A 21,914-nucleotide genomic window follows, 5' to 3' on the forward strand; every position below is an offset into this window, starting at 1 on the left:
CTAGTTTGGTTTTAGACTTACCAAATGGATATGATACCGTCAAATATCCAATCCAATCCTACATATTATTTTTATATTTGAATCATTCAAGCAAGATCCAAACATGCATTCAGATTGGACTCTGATTCGCTTAGCATACAGCTCCACTGCTGATGACCATCCATCTCAACATATGTCAGAAAGACACGTCTTCAACACGAGGATGCATGAGCAAATTTGACTCGTAAGTTTGAAAATGTTTTGAAAAATAAGATAAGAGAACACAAAATTTTGAAGTTTTTAATTAATAAAAAACTATTTTTTGTTATTTTAATGTTAAAAAAGTATTTTTCTAAAATAAACCTTTAAAATAATAATAAATACATTTTAATGTTTTGAAAATGCATTTTTTGTTATTTTTTTTTTCATTTACGCCTCGAGGCATAAAGGGTCTGCGAGACTAGCTTTTTGCACCTTGAGGCACGATTTTAACACTGGTTGCAAACAAGCTTGGGTGCTTCCTTTTTAATTTAATTATGCTGTCCATGATAACGACCACATCTGTATCTATGATAATTGAAGATTACACTGACAGGTGACTGGACGGCTATAAGCACAATATACTTGCCTTACTCCATTCACACACACACACACACACAGAGAGAGAGAGAGAGAGAGAGAGAGAGAGAGAGAGAGATCATAATTATTCTGCATATGCTTGTTCAACAACAAAGTGTTATGTGTGGCAACAATGTCAAAATATACATGTTATCATGTTCCAAGTTGGTTCCGTTCAAATGCGGAATAAGGGTTCCAGCATTGGAACTTTGTGAAGGACTTCGACTTTTGGTTACAATGATGTCCCTAATGCAGCCAGTTGGAACCCGGCCCTATGTGACTGCTAGGGAAATTAATGGTTCATGTTTGGACAAGCAAACTCTATAAGGCTGGTGCTTCATGTTTTAATGTGTAGACAGTGGTCACCAACTGATCTACAAGTTAATCTTGTGTTTGGTTCCTCAGTCTTAGATCTGTCGGCTGGTTGGGTGTCCAACTAATCCCAACCCAGATTACATTTTGTCACCAAAATGAATCTCAAATCTAACCACAAATGGAATTTAAAAACATGCATTTACATAGAAAAATACATATAAAATACTCGGTCTTGGTAGAAGTAAGAGATAAGAGGGACCTAGAGAAAATATGATTAGAAATCTATAATAAAGTCCTATCAAAACGACCCAATTAACTATATTCATCCATAACAATGATATAGTAGACTATATGTCAAAATCATTCGTTAACCTCTCTTTTTTCTGTTAACTTATCAATCATTATTGTTTATTATATGATAATTTCTTAACTTAACTTTTTTGTATACAGAGTAGAAACAAATAGACTAGAATTGACATCTCTTATGCCAATGATACCATCTTATTTTATTGAATGACATTCAAAGAAATTAAAGTGAATTGAATGGAATTGGGATATGGATGGAGTATCTTGAAATAAATCTGCTTCGAGATTTCCTATGAAACGAGGCATGGAATGAAACCACTGCGAAGAAGTTTCAAGAGTTATTAAGGAAGCTTCGGGCTCATATTGGCCATGATGAATCGGATATATTCCAAACTTGACATGCATGTTAATCAGGTCGGGTTCAAGTCAGCAGTTTTCATGCACATGCCCAGGTATTCTCGTTCGGATAGGTTGGGTATTTAACACAAAACCCAACCCATTGACAGCCCTATTCAGGCTGTAATATATATTTGACAGAGTTAAAATCATGGATTAAGCAACCAAATTAGATCTGGCTTGGACCCCACAGCAGTTTTAGTTTTGGCAAGTTGCCCATGTTAAGCGCCATTGGTCAAAGTAGATGGAGCAAAGCATGACTGCAGCACTGCATAGTGTCCAAAACTTACATTGACAGCAATGGTAAGGGATGCACAAAATTGGTGCATCGGGCTTGACCTAGTCCCTCTTTGACCCTGATATATAGGGACATCAGACCAACCTAAATAACAATTAACCCCACGAAAAGAATCTTGACAGCAGCCTAACCCTAGCTAGGGCTACTAAACATCTTTATGACTTTGAAGCACTCCTTGGGGAATGCAAGCCATCATATTGGTCTGACTTTTGTTTCATGTTAACCCAATACTCTTCTTATTTGGGGACCTAACAATCCTTAAATGAGCTATTTTGGACATTTGATTTCTTTATTAAGCTACATGACAGGTTAATTTATGGGATCACTGATTGCAGAGCAAGCTATTCTTAGGGTTGGTAATCGAGACGGGCTGCTAATGGTTCGAAAGAGCTCGTTCAAACTTGTAAAATAGGATAGGTCTTTGGCTTGGCTTATATATAGAAGCCCTTTAATAATAAATATACTTTAGATATATCATAAATGGTTGAAGTGTTTAGCTTGCAAGTAGGTCTACAGTTCAAATCTTGTTGCTTCTAGAGCTTTCAAATAATGTACTTAATTTATAAATGGGTCAATTTGAGCTCAGCTTAATTAGTTTAGAGTTCAAATCCTTTTACATCCAACTTTGAAAAAAACTAAATTTTATTCTTAAAAATAAGCCAGTTTAAGCATGACTCATTTAGCTTGAGCTCAGCTCACCACAAGCATGAGCCAAGCTTGAACACCTCAATTTTGACCCGTTGAGTTGACTGGCCTTAACTGTTCTAGCCAATTCAAAAATGAAAGTCTTGGTTAAGCCTACACCTAGCAAGTTCACACACTATTATTGGAGTACAAGTGTGAATTCAATTACCTAACTCCACAAGGTCCACATTCCTCCCATTGAAGCTAAGGACCCACAACCCAATCAGTTACAAGACCTGTGAAATTGAGGTGTAGCCTATTCAGTCTTAAGTTGACTCCAAAAACAGTATCGTTTAATTTGCCCTTTCAAAAAGAAGATGCTTGTGTCTCCAATAAAGAAAAATAATGGAAAATGATGTATTTTTTGCAAAAACCCATAAATATGCTAAAATTTTCTTTATGTCCAAAATCATTGATTCTTAACTTTTTTATGATCATTTTATCCTTCACAACATATTTGTGCAGGAAGTTTGCATAAATATATTGTAAACATTTTGATATTCGCATGCGAACCTCTGACGTTCGCACAAATATATTGTGAACCTCTCAACGTTAGCATGCAAACCTCCTAATGTTCACACAAATATGTTGTGAACCTCTTAACGTTCACATAAATATTATTTGTGCGGACCTCCTGACGTTCACACAAATATGTTTCGAACCTCCAAATATATTTGTGTGAACCTCCTGACCTTCACAAAAATATGTTGTGAACCTCCTAATATGGTTAAAATCATCCAGAAGATCTGCAACAACTTTGCACGAACCTCCTCACGTTCACACAAATATGTTGTAAACCTTCAAAAGTGGTTAAAATCACTTAGGAGATTTGCATAATATTTACGCAGATCTCTTGATGTTCACATAAATATGTTACAAACCTCCTAATATAGCTAAAATCACTAAAAATGTTCGCAATATATTTGCACTGAACCTCTTTATGTTCTATTAAATATGTTGTGAACCTTAAAAATGGTTAAAATCACTTAAGAGATTCACAACATATTTTCATGAGCATCTTCACATTTGCATAAATATGTTATGAACCTCCGAAAGATGAAAATCATTGAAAAAAATCACATTTACTACAACCTTTTGTTTCCATTTGTGCGGATCTCCTAACATTCACACAATTATCATGTGAACCTCTGATTATAGTAAACGTCATTGAAGAGATTTGCATGATAGTTGCACAGACTTGCTGTCATCCATACAAATCACCCAAGAATCACAGAAATGAAGAATAACACACAATTAGTGTTCTCTCTAGAGGCAAAGAGAAAAGAAAAAATGCACAAGAATTTATACAAGTCTAAAATTATGCAACTATAAACTTTCGGAGGTTCACAAGATTTTATGCGAATGTCTGAAGGTCTATTAAATATCGTGTAAATTTCCTTAGTTTGATTTTAACCATATTTGGATGTTCAGAACATATTTGTGTGAATGTCAAGAGGTTCTCATGCCAATGTCAAGAGTTTCACAATATATTTGTGGGAACGTTTGTGAAGGGTAAAATGATAATAAATAAGTCAACAATCAATGATTTTGGATATGTGGAGAATTTTGACATGTTTATGGATTTTTTCCAGAACATGCCATTTTTAGAGGACAATACTGTTATTTTTTTTAGAAAATAATCTCATACGTTACCTAACGCCTATTCTTTCTTTTAGGGTTACGTCTAAAAGACTAAAATATCTAAAGCTTAAATAGCATTATTATTCTCCCAAATATGCATTCCTCTTTTTTCTTTGTCAATGACTCTTTGCTTATTAGTTTCCTTTAAAGATATGAAAAGAAAGAATTGCTTGTTGAAATGTAATTGCCAAGTACTTACACGTTTATGTTGCTTGTTGAGATTGTCATCAAGAAGTTATCAGTGAGCAAGGAGGTTCTTACTTTTCAAAGAGAAACTAACAAATTCTTTCAGTGGCTTTATTATATAAAAGACATTTCGACTTGACATAGAATATTACAACTGACTTTGAACTTCTCCAAAGAGGAAAAGCCACGCACGATACATATGGACTCAATAAGATTAAAACACATTATTACATTAAGATATCACATTAAGCTCAACATCATCACAATGCATAAAGAAGAAGCAATAGACTAACAATATATATGTGAAAGGCCACTACTAATTAATGGCGACGAGTTGGAGACCAACGAGGGAAAGCTGGGCTAAAATGTGAAGACACAACCCTCGAGTCCAGCAGCTCCAAGATTGGAGCAAAGCTCACACACCTGGGCACCTTATATTGGTTAATTGATGCCCCTCTAGAGATGGCATACTCCATTAGCTCTTCAAATGTGCCACTCTGCACCACCCTTACCTCTAGTGGCCCAATTGACTGATCAGCCACCCTCCCTTGCCTATACACCGAGTTGAGCTCCTCCTCCATAGCCAAGCAGCACTCCTCCATCACCCCCTCTGGCACTGTTCCTTTCTCCGATGCCAGCTCGAAGATCACGACATAATGACCCGGTATGGTCTTCGTATCAGCATAGCTAGTGTACTCCACAATCCGTGTATCATAGTCCTTCATCAACCGGTTCGATGCCGCATCGACCGCTTTCTGCAGCTCGGCCTCATCAGTCTTGTCCGAGTCGATGCTGAGCAAAACGTTCTTCCTCCTGATAAAGTGAAACTGAGGGGCCTTGTTGTGGAAGCTACTGACTCGGAGAATGTCCCCGACTCGGTACCGGTACAACCCAGCATAGGTGGTGATCACGAGCTCGTATTCCTTGCCGACTTGTAGATCAGCCAGTTCGATGAGTTGAGTGTGAGTGTGAGTGTGACTGGGATTGGATTGGTTCTGGTCGTGGGGTAGGAACTCAAAGTAGGCCATGTTGGGCATGATGGTGTAGGAGACTTCAGATGGTTTACAAAGTGGGTTCAGGTTAAGTCCAAAATAGCACTCAGATGAGGCATACATGGTGCAGACAAGAGGCAACCCACCCCCAAAGTAGTTAAGAGTTGGTATGTACTGAGCCATGGCACCGGTCACGATCACATCCAGGTACTTGGTGTTAGGCCATATCTTGGTGATGATTCCTTCCCAACTTTGGTCTGAGCACTTGGTTCGGATGAACCTAGCCAAGTCTGGGTTGGGCTCTAGCAAATTGGCCACTGCAGCCCGGATCGACGGGTCTGTGATCTGCAGACTGAGTGTGCCCGACTCGATGTCATCAGCGAGCTCTTGCCAGTGGATCTGGAGGAACCGGATTGCCCGGAGCAGGCCTGAGGCGAAGACCGCACCGACTCGGAGGACTTCCTGGTTCTGTAGGAGCCCGCAGAGCATCTGGGAGTACATGCTCTGGAAGGAGTCAGAGCAGAGGATGGCCTCGGTTGGGCTGGTGTACACCAAGTAGGGGTTGAACTTCCTGCACTTGAAGAGCTCGCTCTTGTAGTAGCTGGTGAGCACAGGGCGAGCAGGAAGCCCCCCAGGTGTCTTTGTGTCTGTCTTCACGAAAAGGAAGTACAACCCCTTCCCCTTGTCCAGACCCGGTACAAACCTGCATATATTCCCTGAACATTAGCTAAAGTCCACGCATTTAGCCCCAAGGGGCCACGTAGGTCGCCATTAAGTCATAATAAGTAGAAAAATGCCATCTTTTTTTTTTTCACCTTTTCTGGTGGTTTGTTTAGTGGGAAACATGTTTTGGATCGTACAATTATGATGTGTAATCAAGTTTTTTTTTATGACCTGAACAACAATGGCCCACAGTCTTTGAAAATTTGATGGCTGGAGAAAAAATTATGTTTTTATATATTAAAAAAAAAACATCATTCAAAGGTGCATTTTAATTTCCTAGCAAATAAACTATGGTAAACGGATCTTTAAGGTCGGATTGGATTGCTGTTGCTCCAAACCCTGCTGCACAGTCATGTTGCCATGACCAAATACTCGTTTAAAGGTACTTAATTTGTCGGCGATGGTATTTCTCCAAAAGATTTTCAAAAGTTGATAAATACTGAGAATATCTTGGGAGTTTATTAAAAAAAATATAAAAACAACAAAAAAGCTAAAAATTAATAAGTTTTATATTATTTTTTTTAAATATAAAGAAACATGTTTTAAAGGTTTTAAAATATAAAAAGCAAAATGTAGGAAATGGAAACTTAAAATAAATAAATAAAAGAATCTTTTCAAAAAAAAATATTGTGATATTTTCATGATATTTTGTTTCTGATGATATTTTGAAAATATTGTGATATATTCTCGATATTATCGATTACCTTGAAATAGCTAATAATATCAAGATATTTTCAAAATATCGGTTACAGTGGTCAAAACACAAAAATGTTGTATTTTAAAATCACCACGGTAAATGGCCTTTATCACTGTCATTCGTTGTACAGAAAGTGGGGCCCACGGGAAGTGCTAATGCCATTTTACAGAAAGATCACGGCCATGGACGGTGGTGATTTCAAAACAGATTATTTTTTTTTTTTTTGTGTTTTGACAGATCACTTGATCTGACCTTCTTCTGTATCGAAGCCCATAAAAATGAGGCTGGGGATAGGATAAGGTGGGACATTGTTCTGTCAGAGAACTGCAGAGTATTTTCAAGCTAAGTGGGTGCGTCCAAACAACCTTTATCAATCGTTCTTGTTGTCTGATATCATTATCGTCTTACGACTTGCGTATTCATGAAAACGAGTAAACTGAAACTAGTAAGGATGAAGTGTTGATAACAACTAACAGAAGAAATGTAAAAAGAATAAGAAGTTGAAGACAGACGCAGGCAAAAAACACTCACTTGTTCATGACAGGAATAAGAAGGTCGTAGAGGAACTGGCGGCGATCAAGCTCTTGCTGGATCGTAGGCATGAGCTTCCTTTCACCTGCCGCTGTGCCAGAGCTGAAAAGAAAAAAAGAGAAGAAGAGGAAATTAGTTAGCAAACTAAAAGAAGATCCTTCTTCTCAAGATGAATGAGCTATAACAGAAGAAGAAGAAGGAGAGTGATCGACCTCGTCAGGAACTCAGAGATGGGGTGGGCAGAAAGTATGGGGGAGCGATCGCCGTTGGCGATGCGCTGTATCTCGGGCTTGATGTCGTCGTAGGTGACCATGGGCACCTTACTCTTGAAGGTCTCCCGGTCGCCGTCGGTGCACTCGCCGAGGCCGTACCGCTGCAGGTACTCGGCGTTCGCGTTCTGGCTCAGTATCTCCCCCAGCACCCTCCTCTGCACCTCGTCCACGTTCTTGGTTGTCTCCTCAATGAAATCCAGCAGCTCCGCGTCCCTACCACTCGCACCCATGGCCTCAGAGAGAGAGAGAGAGAGAGAGAGAGAGAGAGAGAGAGAGAGAGAGAGAGAGAGAGAGAGAGAGAGAGAGGTTCTGTGTCTTTCAAAACCTGAAGGCTTTGGTGGAGAGGGATGGGTGGATGCGAGAGTATATATAAGGGCCTCGGAGGGGTGTGTGTGTGTGTGGAGGGGGGGGCGCGATCCACGGAGACCGACGTGGAGGCCCAGTGGGACCCATGGCTGAGGGTGGATGGGTGCCCACCTTGCGTCCACATAGACAGCAAGATATCTTGCTGGTCTAGGGATTTGCAGGGCTCAGGGCAGGCAGGTGGGGCCGATGCACGTCAGCAGGCCGGGGTCAGCATGGGCAAGGGAGGGCCCACGGAGACTGTGGGGGTGGGGTTCCCCGGCCGGGTCGGCTAGCGTGTTGGCGCCACCCGCCGTGCTGAATCCGGGCGGGTCAGGCCGGGGACGGCATGCACGGCCGTGGGTGTCCAAGTGATGCACGTAGCGACCAGGGGGGTGGCGGGGCCAGGGGTTCCGGACAAGGGCGTGATGCCAGGGGCTGCCAGCTGCACCGGCAAGGGCTGTGAGCTCCGCAGTCAGCTACCGGACCGGCCTCACCTCGCAAGTTGCAGTGGCTCGCTCCTTCTCCGGCCATCGCTTCATTCTCCTACTTCCTTTTGGGTAGGGATGCAAACGGTTTGGATTTCGGATCGTAAACTACATTGAGGAGTCGGATGAATCGGATCGGAAGTCAAAATTTGAAAAAAAAACCCTCTTCTAGAATCCGATCCGTTTGCAATCATACTTTTGGGTTGACTTTGCTTGGCCGGCTCCGGTAGACAAGGGAAATAATGAAGGCAGGCAGGGAATAAGGGAGTTGGTTATGAATGGCGTGGGATGTGAGATCTAGTAAAGCCGTGACCAACAAGCATATGTGCCTGCGTGTCATAAGCATGACATCTTTGTACTCTTCTCCTTGCTTAACAGTTACAAAATTTACCTCACAGAGCGAACGGAGGTTTTTGAGATATTTTTTTTTGTAAATCTAATCCCAAGGATAAGTTCGTCATGGTCGATAACGACCCTTACATCATGTTTTTTCAATAAAAAAAGTGACAAAAAAAAGACACTTTGATTACACTTGATCGCATCGTAGTTACCTACAAATAAGTTTTCTTTTTTCTTTTTATTTTTCATGAAACTAGCCTTACAAATGTGAACTACATGCTTAGATTAGTAGGAAATAGCTCTTAGATCGTCCAATGTAGACAGTCTTTTTATAAAGCTTAAAAAAATCAACGGCCTACAATGCACGATACCATTTAGCATTCTCTCTCTCTCTCTCTCTCTCTATATATATATATATATATATATATGGGTCAATATTTGGTGTTATTGAAGACCTCTGTAACAAATATCTCGAGAAATTGCCTGAAAGTTTAGATATTTTCAAAATATCACAATATTTATGAAAAAACATAAATACCGTGATTTAAACTTGAAAAAACCATGTATTTTTTATTTTTAAATATTTTTTATTAATATTTTTTATAAAAATTATTTTTTATTTAATTTTTTATTGCCAAGATTTTGCTGGAAAAATACGAGATTTATGAAAAAAATTCAATTTCTCACGAGTTTTTGACAAACGAGATTTTGCTGAAAAAAACTTTTGTCACTATGTTGAAGACACATAACATGCAAAATGAAATATACAAAGTAAAATATGAAAAATGAATTGAAATAGGTTTTCTAATAGTCCAATTCAAACAAAAAGCACCTAAAACTATAAATTTTCAAGTGTTCTAACATAACAAAAGAAAACAAAGGTAGAACAATCCATAGTTTTATACAGACACAAACCAAAACTTATGGTGGTATGCTATTAATTTACGTAAATCTAATCTCCAAAGTCAAAAAATAACTATTAGATCATGCTAAGCATGATATAATTACTATTTTAATGTCTTAAAGTTGACTTTAAGATGATGTTTTGGGCCATCTTTTAGCCATCCTCATCTTCATTAATTGTGAGCTATTGATTTTTCACTCAATTAAAAGTAGAATATAATGATATATTATGGGTGATTGAACCTATTGACATGGTACATAAAACATGTTATATGGTCTAAACACTTAGCTAGATTTATGGAAACAAATGAGAACCTACAAAATGAAACATGTAAATTGGGGTTTTAGGTTTTTTTTTAACTGTACAGATGTAATCGATGTGCTTGTTTTCGTAAGGCTCAACTCTTGTATCATCCAACTTCTACACGTGGGTAAGTTCTTTTAGGGTTTGAAAATTCAACCCAAAATCTTTGTAATTCTCAGGGCTTGAAAAAACAATTTTTAATAAAAAAGCATGATGCTGGTATTAATTCTTAGCAAATCTACTGTGCTGGACGCTTCTAGGGAGTTAAAATCGTGAAGATAGTGGCGAAAAGCCCATTTCAACCTTTTTTGGATATCTCATTTTTCATGTTGCCACACACACACACACACACACACACACACACACACACATATATATATACCATCCAATTAAAAGAAGCTCCAAAATTTACAACCAACTATGATCGAACAGACAACTCTCCTTATCCAATGCTTGAGCATCTCAACAATCGGACCTCATATATTTGTTCTTTATAATTTCTTTAGTAAGAAATATACTTTACATGAAGATTTTAAGACATGTAGGCATTTTTTGGAAGCTTGAAAAATCGATGGCTCATAATGCGTTTAAAACTTTGCAATGCAAAGTATTGTGGGCTGTTGATTTTTAAATCTTTCATAAACACATCTAAACATCAAAAATTCATAATGTAAAACATGTGGCTCACTAAATCAATGATAAAAATCCAATATATATGTAGATCGATGAAAAATGCAATCGTTAGATAAGGAACACCAATTATCATTGGTTGTAGATTTTGGAACTTTGGTTGGACAGTTCCCATTCCTTTATATATATATATATATATAAAGGAATGAGAACACCTTTTTTGGCCCTAGCAAAGTGTGCACACGAGCGTGCGAGCAACAATGGACTTAGCGAAGTGGTGGAACACCTTTTTTGGGTTTTTTTCTCACATCTAACACCATAGATGTAATCTACATGTTTTATTTAGTGGAAACTGGCATTTAAATCATCGGAATCTGACCTGTATACAGGTTTTTTCGGTGATCCAAAAAGTCAATATTTATAAATGCTTTATTTTTTATTCATAAAAACATGTTTTTTTCTCGAAAAAACATGACCCAATAGACAATTTCTACTAAATCGAGCATGTTGAACATGTCTATGAGCTTAGAATTAGTAAAAAAACTTGCATGATGAGATTCAAACTCAATTGATATATATATATATATATATATATATATATATATATATATATATATATATATATAGAGAGAGAGAGAGAGAGAGAGAGAGAGAGAGAGAGAGAGAGAGAGAGCTGAACATATTAGGCCCTATTCCCTCGTTCTGCCCCGTTCTTCCCTATAGGTTTTTAGTGTTTTATAATATAACTGAACTGTTAGATGTGTTTATCATGAGTGATTTAGTGAGAGTCGACTCTTGGATCATGTTTTTATGAATCGGGAAAAGCTGATACCTTCTTAGCCATTGATTTTGGATCACCGAAAAAACCTGTATACAGGTCTGATTCCGGCGATCCAAAGGCCGGTTCCCACTAAAAAACCTTATACATCTACGGTGTTAGACGTGTGAAAAAATACTTAAAATTACAAATTTTGAAGGGGCTTAACAAGATCTAACAAAATAGGAAGCCTAACAACATTTACTCACATATATATATATATATATATATATATATATATATATATATATATATATATATATATATATATATATATATATATATATATATATATATATATATATATATATATATATATAAAACAAATTGTGTTTGATTGTGTTTCAAGGATAAGGCGTGTGCAACATGACCTGAGTTTTTTGTGTTGGAAGGTTAATGCAGTTGTTTGTGTCCAAGTAGTGTGTTTTGCCAGGGATGTTTGTTGATGTAGCTTGGTGTAATCGTACATGAGGAGGAACCAGCGCGGATATGGAATCTTATCTTTCTTGGTGGTGGGGCATGTCGAATGCTTGAGATGTACATCTCTCTGTGCTTGGTTCTGATGTGGAGTTGGGGTAAGACAAGGTTTGATTCAGCCTTTTCTTTGGATTGCTTGTACCAGACGCAGATTTTGGTAGAATATCAATTACTTATTTCCTAGAGTTTCTACTAATTTCTTTCTTTCTTTCATTGATTTGGTTGGAAAGTTAATTGTGTTGTACCTAGAAGGAAATCAAAACTTTGTGCTTGTGTGCCGTCCATATTCCATGCACCCGTGCGCATAATATATAAGAATGAAAACCTACCCAATTGATGCTTTAATGGATTGTTGGTATTTTCTTCAAAATTCTGACCATACAGATGTGATTTATATGCTTGTTTTTATAGGAATCAGTTCTTGGAGCATTTGATTCTGATGCATTGATAGGCTTTTATAAGTTTCAAAAAGCAATGACTACAGAATTTCATAAATTTTTTAGGCTCCAAATACCATTTTTTTAATCCAAAATTCATGATCCAAGTATCAATTTCTAGTAAATCAATCATATTGAACACATCTGTACTGTCAGAATTTTGAAAAACACCAATTTTTTTTATTGAATAGGTTTGGCACAGTTTTCTTTGGTGATATATATAGGGTAATTAGAATATATAAACCAGTAAAATATGTAAACGGGTATGCATCAAGATTTTCATAAGAGTTTTTTTCTAAAATTTCATTGTATGAATGTGATCTAGATGCTTGAATTTATAGAAACATGCTCTTCGATCATCTGGATCTTTTAAGGCTTAAAAATCAATGGCTCAAAATTTTTGTAAATATTCAAGCATACAAAATCACATTTTCTAATCCGATTATGATGATCCAATAGTCCATTTTATGCAAATGGACCACGCTTAGATTTGCAAAAAACCTTCTAAAAATCTCGGTTCATACTAGATTGCATATTTTGCTAGTTTACCTATTCCAGTTTCCCTATATAGACATATTTGATTTTTATCATTTATTTAGCAAGCAACATGTTTTAGATTATGATTTTTTTATATTAGATGCATTTTTTGAAAGTGCTAAAAGCCAACAACTCACAATACTTTGTATTGAAAAGTTTTAAAACTATTGTGATCAACGTTGATTTTTCACATGTCAAAAAATATGTTTAGATTTGTGTAAAGCATATTCCTTACTAAATAAATTATAAAAAACAAATATATAAGGTCCGATCAATGAAATACTAAAATATTAGAGAAGAGGAGCAATCCGATTATCATTGGTTGTAGATTTTGGACTTTTTTTTGGTTGGGTGATCTCCTCTCTCTCTCTCTCTCTCTCTCTATATATATATATATATATATATATATATATATATATATATATATAATATTTGTTAGTATTGAAGATAAGGAACTAATGAGCTAAAAATCATAGGTGCAAATTGTATAGACTCAATCTAACCACATAGATAATTTCAACATGATCTGTTTGCTAAGGATCAAGCCTTGGATTGTGCTTTTCTGATCTAAATATGTGATCTTTTGAGTTTGAAATTTTGACACATTGTGGGTCATTGGTTTTTGGATCTCTTTAAAAACTTATTTACTTGTTCCAATCACATGATTCAAAAGAAGTTTCCTACTAATAAAAAAAATCATGTAGATCACATTTGTAACATTTGATATACAAAAAAATTAGAAAATTTTGAAGTAAAGAGTGATTTATCGATATTTACTGATATACAAATATAGAGTATAATGCTTCGGTGCTCCACGAGTACGTATTCCCACACACTAGAAATCGCGGTTGCAAGTTGTATCTTCTCAATCCAACCTTATGGATGTACTAAACAGAGTTTATTTGATAGGAATCATGCTTTGGATTAGGGGTGAGCAAAAAAACCACGATCCAACCAACACAGACCGGACCGTACCCAACCGGCTAATTTTGGATCGTAACCGGCAGGTATGGTTCGGTTCTTGGTTCTAATTTTTCAAAACCAGCGGGTACCAGTTCGGTTTCCGATTTCAGGAGAGAACCACCCAACCGGCCCAACCGAATCGGTCCTATATATAATATGAACTTATATTTTTTAAAATGAAATCATTTGCCGGAAGGCCCATCTCTTCAGTCCATAAGAAAAGCAGCCCAAACCAAAATGAAAAAACCCTACCCTCAACTCCTCAACCTTCGCTGCAGCCTCCTTCTCTCAGTCCTCCTCTAGTCTTGAGTCTTAGCTAATTCTCTCCGGACTTCGTTTATATGTCATGGTTTATATGTCAAACAGGCTCAAGGCCTTTGTGTACCTGTGGCCTGATCTTTGTGAAGTTTCAAGATATTATGGTTTATATGTTATGATTTTAGGATGTTCCATTTACAAAAAATGTTCCATTTCAAGATGTTTCGCGATGTTATAGTTATAGTCTCATTTACAAAAAAGGTAAAACATAGCTTCTTTGCAGAAAATTGGGTAAGCATTAAGACCGTAATTGGGATCCAACCGGAACCAAACCGAACCGGTGGTTCGGTTCTTGGTTGAATCCATGAAACAAGTGGGTGGTTCACGGTTCGCAATTTGCGAAACTGGCCCCTAGCGGATGGTTTTCGGTTCTAGGATAGGAACCATCCATCCTGGAACTGATCACCCCTACTTTGGATCTTGTTATAAAATTTTGATACATTGTGAGCCATTGATTTTTAAATGTCTTAAAAAACATACGTGCATTCTATAATCACATGATTTGAAACTTGTTTTCTATTAAATAATGCTTATAGACCGTATCTACAGGGTCTGATCAACAAAAAAAGTTCAAGAAATTTGAAAATCTAAAGCTTCTATTAAGTGGGAGTAGGTACTTTAGGAGCACCCTATCATTACCAATATATATATATATATATATATATATATATATATATATATATATATATATATATATATATATATATATATATATATATATATGTTAGTGTGTGTGTGTGTGTGAGAGAGAGAGAGAGAGAGAGAGATTGTGAATCTGGTATTTTTGATATTTTTTTGCAAATCCAACCTCCAGATATTTTTGCATGGTCTATTTGCTAAGAATGGACTATCGGATGGTGCTTGTTAAGACAAAAAAATGTAATTTTTGGATGCTTAAATATTTCTGAAACTATGATTTTTGGATGCTTGAATATTTATTAAAATTCTAAGTCATCAATTTTGAAGCCTTAAAAATCCTGCTTATTTATCACATTTGGATGATTCCACAGCCTATCCCTTTAAAACCTAACATGTAGACCACCACATCCATATGGTTATATTTAAGAATAAAACAAAAATCCCTATGAAAATCTCCAATTACACTCTAGTTTTCACACACACACACACACACACACACACACACACACACACACACACACACACACACACATATATATATATATATATATATATATGGAGAGAGAGATGCTAAAAATTGGTGAGAGGTTTTTTAGTTGATTTTTTGTACAAATTATTTTATGATAGTCTTAAGATACACTAGCAAAGCTTGGTTGGGTGGGATTTTTTTTTTTACATTACCAACGATTATCAAAGCGTGGTTGGATGATTTTTCTTTTACATTACCAACCATTATACATTGGTGCACCCTGTTGGTAAAACCCTAAAAGCCTCCTCTCCATGTGTACCCAGCTTCAACCTTGCAGCAAGGGGTTACCCTCTTTGGTTTCCAACCTTGGTCCTCTCAAGACTTATGAAAAACCACAGTCGGCCCTAGCCAGGAGGGCTGAGCCCATGCAAGAGATATGCATGTCTCACATAGTTCATATAGAGCAATGTGCTACATGATACGTGCAGTTGGGCTTATAATTTCAACTGAAGTTTTCAAAAGTTCGGTATGTTTCCTAAACTATTTCTAACCGATATGGAGTTTGGGATGCAAACTTAATTTTATTGGTGCTTTAATGGTTGTGAACGCATCGAGATGCATGAAGGCTCTAGGTCAAACTTTGCTGATGCAGGGGTGTGTTCATAGCTTTCAAAGATGGGCAACTAAAGGTGGGGTGGTCGTGGGCCCTACCTAGAGTTTGCCTTGGTGGAGAGAAGATCTCTTAAGTGGCTCGGTTTTCGAAGAGTGTTTCTCATCATAAAAAAATAAGTATTTTACAATACTATGAAAATGCTGCATTTTTCAAAATGCTTATAATTTTTAAAACCCTCCCAATGTCTAAATTCGCAAATATCTGTCTTTACAAAGAACTTTTTACCCTTTACACATGCAGATTTCCTCCCGATACGTGAATTTGCTCACAAATCTGTAACTATATTTTTGAAGAACAATCTCTTTGATCTGACATTAAAAACTTATATTTTTACAGTCCTTAAAAAGTTGAAACACAAGCCTATTATTTTTCTGTTTTGAGTCAGAACCAAAAACTCCTCTAAGATTCTTGTTTCTGAGTTCCAAAATCAAAACAGAAACATACTTTGCAAATTAGAACTAAATAATTTATCTTTTAGATGATGTTTCAACCTAGAAGATGAAAGATTCTAGAAAAATACAAAGAAAGTAAACAAAAATACCTTTCTAACGACATCTGATTGGCTGAAAAATGATGAACAATCACTGAGATACAACCTCAACATCATTTCTAAAATAGAAGATGAACATGCGCGATTGTATTTTTTCTGTTTGTTTTATTTTATTTTTTGATCACTTGCACCAGAAATCCTGAAAAACAGTAAAAAATAAAGTGATATATCACAACTTTAGATTTTTAATGCCACCAAGATCATCTTGATCAAATAACAAAGGGAGATTTTTTTTTTTGCAAGATAGAGTGTTCAATTTTTCTAAAATGCAAGTTTTTGACACTGGATCAAAGAGATACAGGTCTGAGAATTAGGGGTCAGGAGAACAAAGGGAGGGGAGAGACATTTCTACAGAAAACATGCGAATATGCAATTTTTCTCCTAAATATATGCAATTTTTCTCCTATATGATATTTTCACCCAAATATGCAAAATTTCTCCTAAATATATATGATTTTTTCCAAAATTTGTGAATTTTCTCCTAAATATATGATTTTCTCCCAAATATGTATATTTTTTTTCAAATATATGTGATTTTTCTCTAAAATATATGTGATTTTCTTCCTATATATGCAAATTTTTTCTTAAATATACGTGATTTTTCTTCTATATATGCCATTTTCTCTCAAATATGTCAATTTTCATTTAAATATATATAATCTTTCTCCCAAATATGCACATTTCTTTCCAAATGTACATATTCAAGTATTTAATAAGAAATTCACATATTTGAGAGAAAAATTGCATATATTTAAGATGAAATTCAAATATATAAAAGAAAAAATGCATATATAGAAAGAAAATCACATATATTTAGATGAAAATTCACATATTCACATATTTTCTTCAGAAAAGTCTTTATTCTCAATTTTATATCTCTTCGAACGAAAGTCAAAAAACTTGCATTTTTATAGTCATTGAAAGTTGAAACACATGCTTATAACTTTCTTGTTTTGATTCAGAGTTGAAAACCCCGCTTTCCGTTTTTTAGTTTCAAAACTGGAATAAAAAAATGCATTACAGATTGAATGAACCAAACAATCAATCTTTTAAAGGATGTTTTTCTTCAACTACTCATCACATCAAGGTGATCTTGGTGGTGTTGAAAAGCTAACTTCCTGATCTATCTCATTTATTTTTTCTATTTTTCTAGTTTTTGAGAAGACATAGCAGAAAAATAGCATAGAACAAACAAAAAGGCACAATTGTGCCTGCTCATCTTTTGTTTTAGGAACGCTCTCGAAGCTGTATCTTAGTGCCCGTTCGTTATTTTCCAACCAATCATGTGTCATTATAAATGTATTTTTGTCTAATTTTTTTGTTCTTTTATATATATATATTTGAAATTTTTCATTTTTTGGATCGAAATATCCTCTGAAAGATAGACGGTTTGATTGTTCTAGTATGCAGCACATATTTCTGTTCTAGTTTTGAAACTCAGAAATAGAAACCCTAAAAGGGTTTTCGGTTCTGACTCAAAATAAAAAAGTTATAAGACTTTGTCTCAACTTCTCAATGACAATAAAAATGCAAGTTTTCAATGTTGGATTGGAGGGATATAGATATGAGAATAGTGATTGTTTTGCAAAAACAAAGTCACATATTTAGGGGAAAACACATGTGTGAATGATAAATAGGTCTTTTTAAAGCCGGATATTTATAATTTGGACATGAGATTTTAAAAATTGTGGATCATTTCAAAAAATACATCATTTTTTTAGTACAATACAATCATTTTTCATTTATTACAGGGGAAATCGGGTCCAACACATTAGTGAATTGGCCTACTCGGATCAAATCCACCCAAAGTCAATTCAATTTATTTTTTAGTATTTTAAGCGTCAAGAAAATTTTAATATATTTTTATTTTTAATAGCACATGTTATCGGATGGTAAAAAGTTGATCGATTCAGCTCGGTTCATTCAATGTTTTCATTTTTTTTTAAGAAACCGAATCAACTAGTGAACCGATTTTAACATCGATCACAGGACCTGCTGGCGTTCTATTATTCAGTGATGTGCACGACTGCACATAGCTTTTTTATTTCAATAGCATTCCTGTAATTGGTGATACTGCTCATGAGAAGAGAAAAGGCGATGTCATATACAATGAGAACATTTCACAGACAATGCTAAAAGCACACCTTTTGATCTTTTATGTCATTATTGAAATGGGTAAACTTGAATCCCTCGTGAATTGTTACTCCAGCTTATAACAAAACTTCAAAATTAAATATATATATATATATAGATATAGATATAGATATATTTGGGTAGTTTACGAAAACATACTTGGCTTTTTATAATTGGAGTTTACCTGAAAAACTAATAATTCAAAATCATCCTCACTATTTCGAATGTATACACCTTGTAACTATTCTCTTTAACTATGGTTTAATAGTTAATACATCCAACACTATACCAGTTTTACCTCCATTAAATACGTTTTTCTTTGACTATTATCCCTTCTCTCTCTCTCTCTCTCTATATATATATATATATATATATATATAGAGAGAGAGAGAGAGAGAGAGAGAGATTCATCTAACTTTTAAACTAATTATATTAATAATAATAATTTTTAATTGATTGAAATGAACAAAATAATCTAAAACGCTTTTAAAATTCATAGTTATTTCTAGGGATAGAGAAAGGTTCTGTTTTGTAGAAACTCGAAATTTTAAACATAATTTATAAAAATTAACATGTATTTATGTAATTATTTGAATCTGAAAAAGTAAAAATAATCTTTCTTAACTTTAAAAAGTAATTATATATTTTAAAAAACAACATTATTTTTAATTGTATTTTTGTTATTTCAAACTTTTGAATGTTGCTAATATTAGCAGACACTCGCCCGCTAAAAGATGATTTCAAAGTTTCTAATAGCTTTGAACAATGTGGTCATTACCTGCTTCTTTTTGTATGCAGCTGTTTTTTTTTAGACAGAGAAAGCGGGGGTTAGGCAGACCCCTACCAGTTATACAACCATACCAATTGGGGTTCGAACTTTCAACGTCACAACACAAGGTGACATGCACCAACTGCTCCTGCTAGACAAGCAGAACCACCGGTTGGTTGTATGCAACTGTTCCTCGTGGAAAAACGGAGCGATTCACTCCATTGCCCGGAAGGTGAACATAGTCGGTGGTTTAAGTTGCCCCAAAATAAAGGCGCAACTTGGAGGGTGGCCAATCATGCAGATTAATTTGCACATAGAAAAATGATCACCAGTGTGCATTGTGGTGGGATCAAGTTAGGTGATCCACATTGATCTAAGTCATCATCAAGTCATATATGGCCGGCCGTTATGAAGAATTTCACTGTTGCACTCGACTAGTCTAAAATGTACGTCACAACCCTAGTGCTTCACTTTTACCTTGTACAACCACAAAAGATTTTCCTTTCCTTTTTTGTGATGGCCCCTCCTGTATGAGGTCCACGCTTTTGCATTCACCAGCTTTTTCAATCAGGGGTCTCGTACAAATGCTGTCACCCCCTCCCCATTGCATTCAATCATGCCCTCAATTGTGTTAGGTGAAAAGATCAGGTGCAATATGATTGAACAAATAATTGTGCATTAAGCACCTGATCACCCTCCATCTTCCATCTTGGGGACAGGGCCTGTCAGTTGTAGGCCCCAGATCCTTGGGGCTTTCCTCTGAGTTAGTGATGACGAGGAACTCACTCAGTACTGAGCCACATTAGGGTCCATGCTAGAGTGAAATTGGCCCCATAATTGTACTCTTGGTAAAGTCGCGGCGATGCCTTATGTCGGTTCGACCTCAAGATGGCTTGGGCCTTGGGACTCTCGATCCTCTCCCTTAGCCAAGAGGACCTCGATTGCAGGGGCCCTGTAAGTACATAGATGAACAGACAAGTGGCATGTTTTAGCATTATGGAAAACATAACCAAGTTCCCAAATAGAAGGCTTCTACGAACAAGTCTACCCAAATTTGGCACCATGTAGAACATGACCAAGTTCATGAAGAACAATGTTTTGTTTTTAAAGGCAAGCTGGGGTTAGGCAGACCCCTACCAGTTTTATACAACTATACCATTGAGTTTTGAACTTTCAACGTCCCAACACAAGGTGACATGCACTAGCTGATGCTACCAGACAAACAGAGCCCTCATTGGTCATGAAGTACCGTGTTTAGTATAATGGAAGGCTAGTGAAATTGTGCCTCTAGTAAGTTTCTAAAAATTCTGTCAAAGAAAAAACACCCCAGAAATTTTCAACTTGTTCAGTGGACATGTTACCTTTTCAAAGTATAATCTACATCCGCATATGCTTGTCCTTTCCACTAAGGTTTGAGACACTAAAGAAAAACATGAGAATATTGCAGATCATGAAAATTTTCCAACTAGGAATGCATGCATTTTTTTTTACTTCACGGTTTGCATTATTGTGCTATGGTAGGTATAATGATTTCCAATAATGCATCAAGCACAAAGCTTTGCAGTGACTAGAGGTGTTTTTGTTTTTTATAACTAATTTAAAGCATAACCATAAAATATTGCTTGGGGTAGGACGTAAGTGTAGCAACACATAGAAAGCGTGCAATTAGATTTCATCTGATCTTCCCTAGAACATAAGACCGACCACTTATAAGTCACGGATACTGGTACGATCTGAGAGGCATCACAGTTCGATGTAAAAGTTTATCTATTTTTTTTTTTTTGAAAAAGAAGACACTGATTTTTTTTAAAATCTTAACAATAAAAACTATTTTAATATTTTATTTTTAAAAATAAACTTATATTATAATATAATAAAAAATATTAGAATAATATCCATGCATGTCATACCACTAGGGACACTCCATCGAAACGCCGTGCCTATGTGACAGGTGAGATTGTCATTGAACTCCCAAGGGAGAGCAAATCATAATCTACCAAAACATGATGAGAAAATGATCTAACTGTTGGATATTTTGGATCGGGTTCAACCCTATGTATAACCAGTTTTGACACTAATTAATGAAGGTATTAGTGGGGCATTAGTGGGGGAAGAAGTTACGTGAATGTGAAAGGGTTCACATTCAATATGGCATGTGGAGAGTTCATGTACATGAATGTCATATATGTAACACCTCACTTTCCTCCCACTATAAATTGAGGCATGAGTGTTTGATGAGAGCAACCAAGGTGTCCTCATTTGTCATTGGGTTCAGGGTCATGCTCACCATCGACTTGACAGCCTGGGCTCGTCGTGGGCATCGATAGGTTAAGGAGAATGTCGAGCACACACAGATTTTCATGCATGACGTCTATCAGTATGTATTGGTTTCACATTTTGGTTCTTGCGACACTCACCGGAATCCCCAATCACTTGTGCACACCGAGCGGTTTTCATGATTTTGGTTTTAAGTGGGAGGGGGCTAACC

The 21,914-nt window shown here is 36.1% G+C and overlaps 1 pseudogene across 1 annotated transcript; it reads right to left on the reverse strand.

The window, feature by feature from the left end:
* Nucleotides 1–4,510: 4,510 nt before the first annotated feature.
* LOC149847769 (putative indole-3-acetic acid-amido synthetase GH3.1 pseudogene) lies at nucleotides 4,511–7,868 on the reverse strand (annotated as a pseudogene). The gene is made up of 3 exons (XR_016431237.1): nucleotides 7,579–7,868; nucleotides 7,367–7,468; nucleotides 4,511–6,118 (listed from the first exon to the last, which is right to left on the reverse strand). The product of XR_016431237.1 is annotated as a putative indole-3-acetic acid-amido synthetase GH3.1 pseudogene (transcript).
* Between the last annotated feature and the right edge of the window lie 14,046 nt (nucleotides 7,869–21,914).

Source organism: Nuphar pumila, chromosome 1 (assembly GCF_984573655.1).
Source record: "Nuphar pumila chromosome 1, dmNupPumi1.hap1.1, whole genome shotgun sequence".
Classification (NCBI taxonomy): Eukaryota; Viridiplantae; Streptophyta; class Magnoliopsida; order Nymphaeales; family Nymphaeaceae; genus Nuphar; species Nuphar pumila.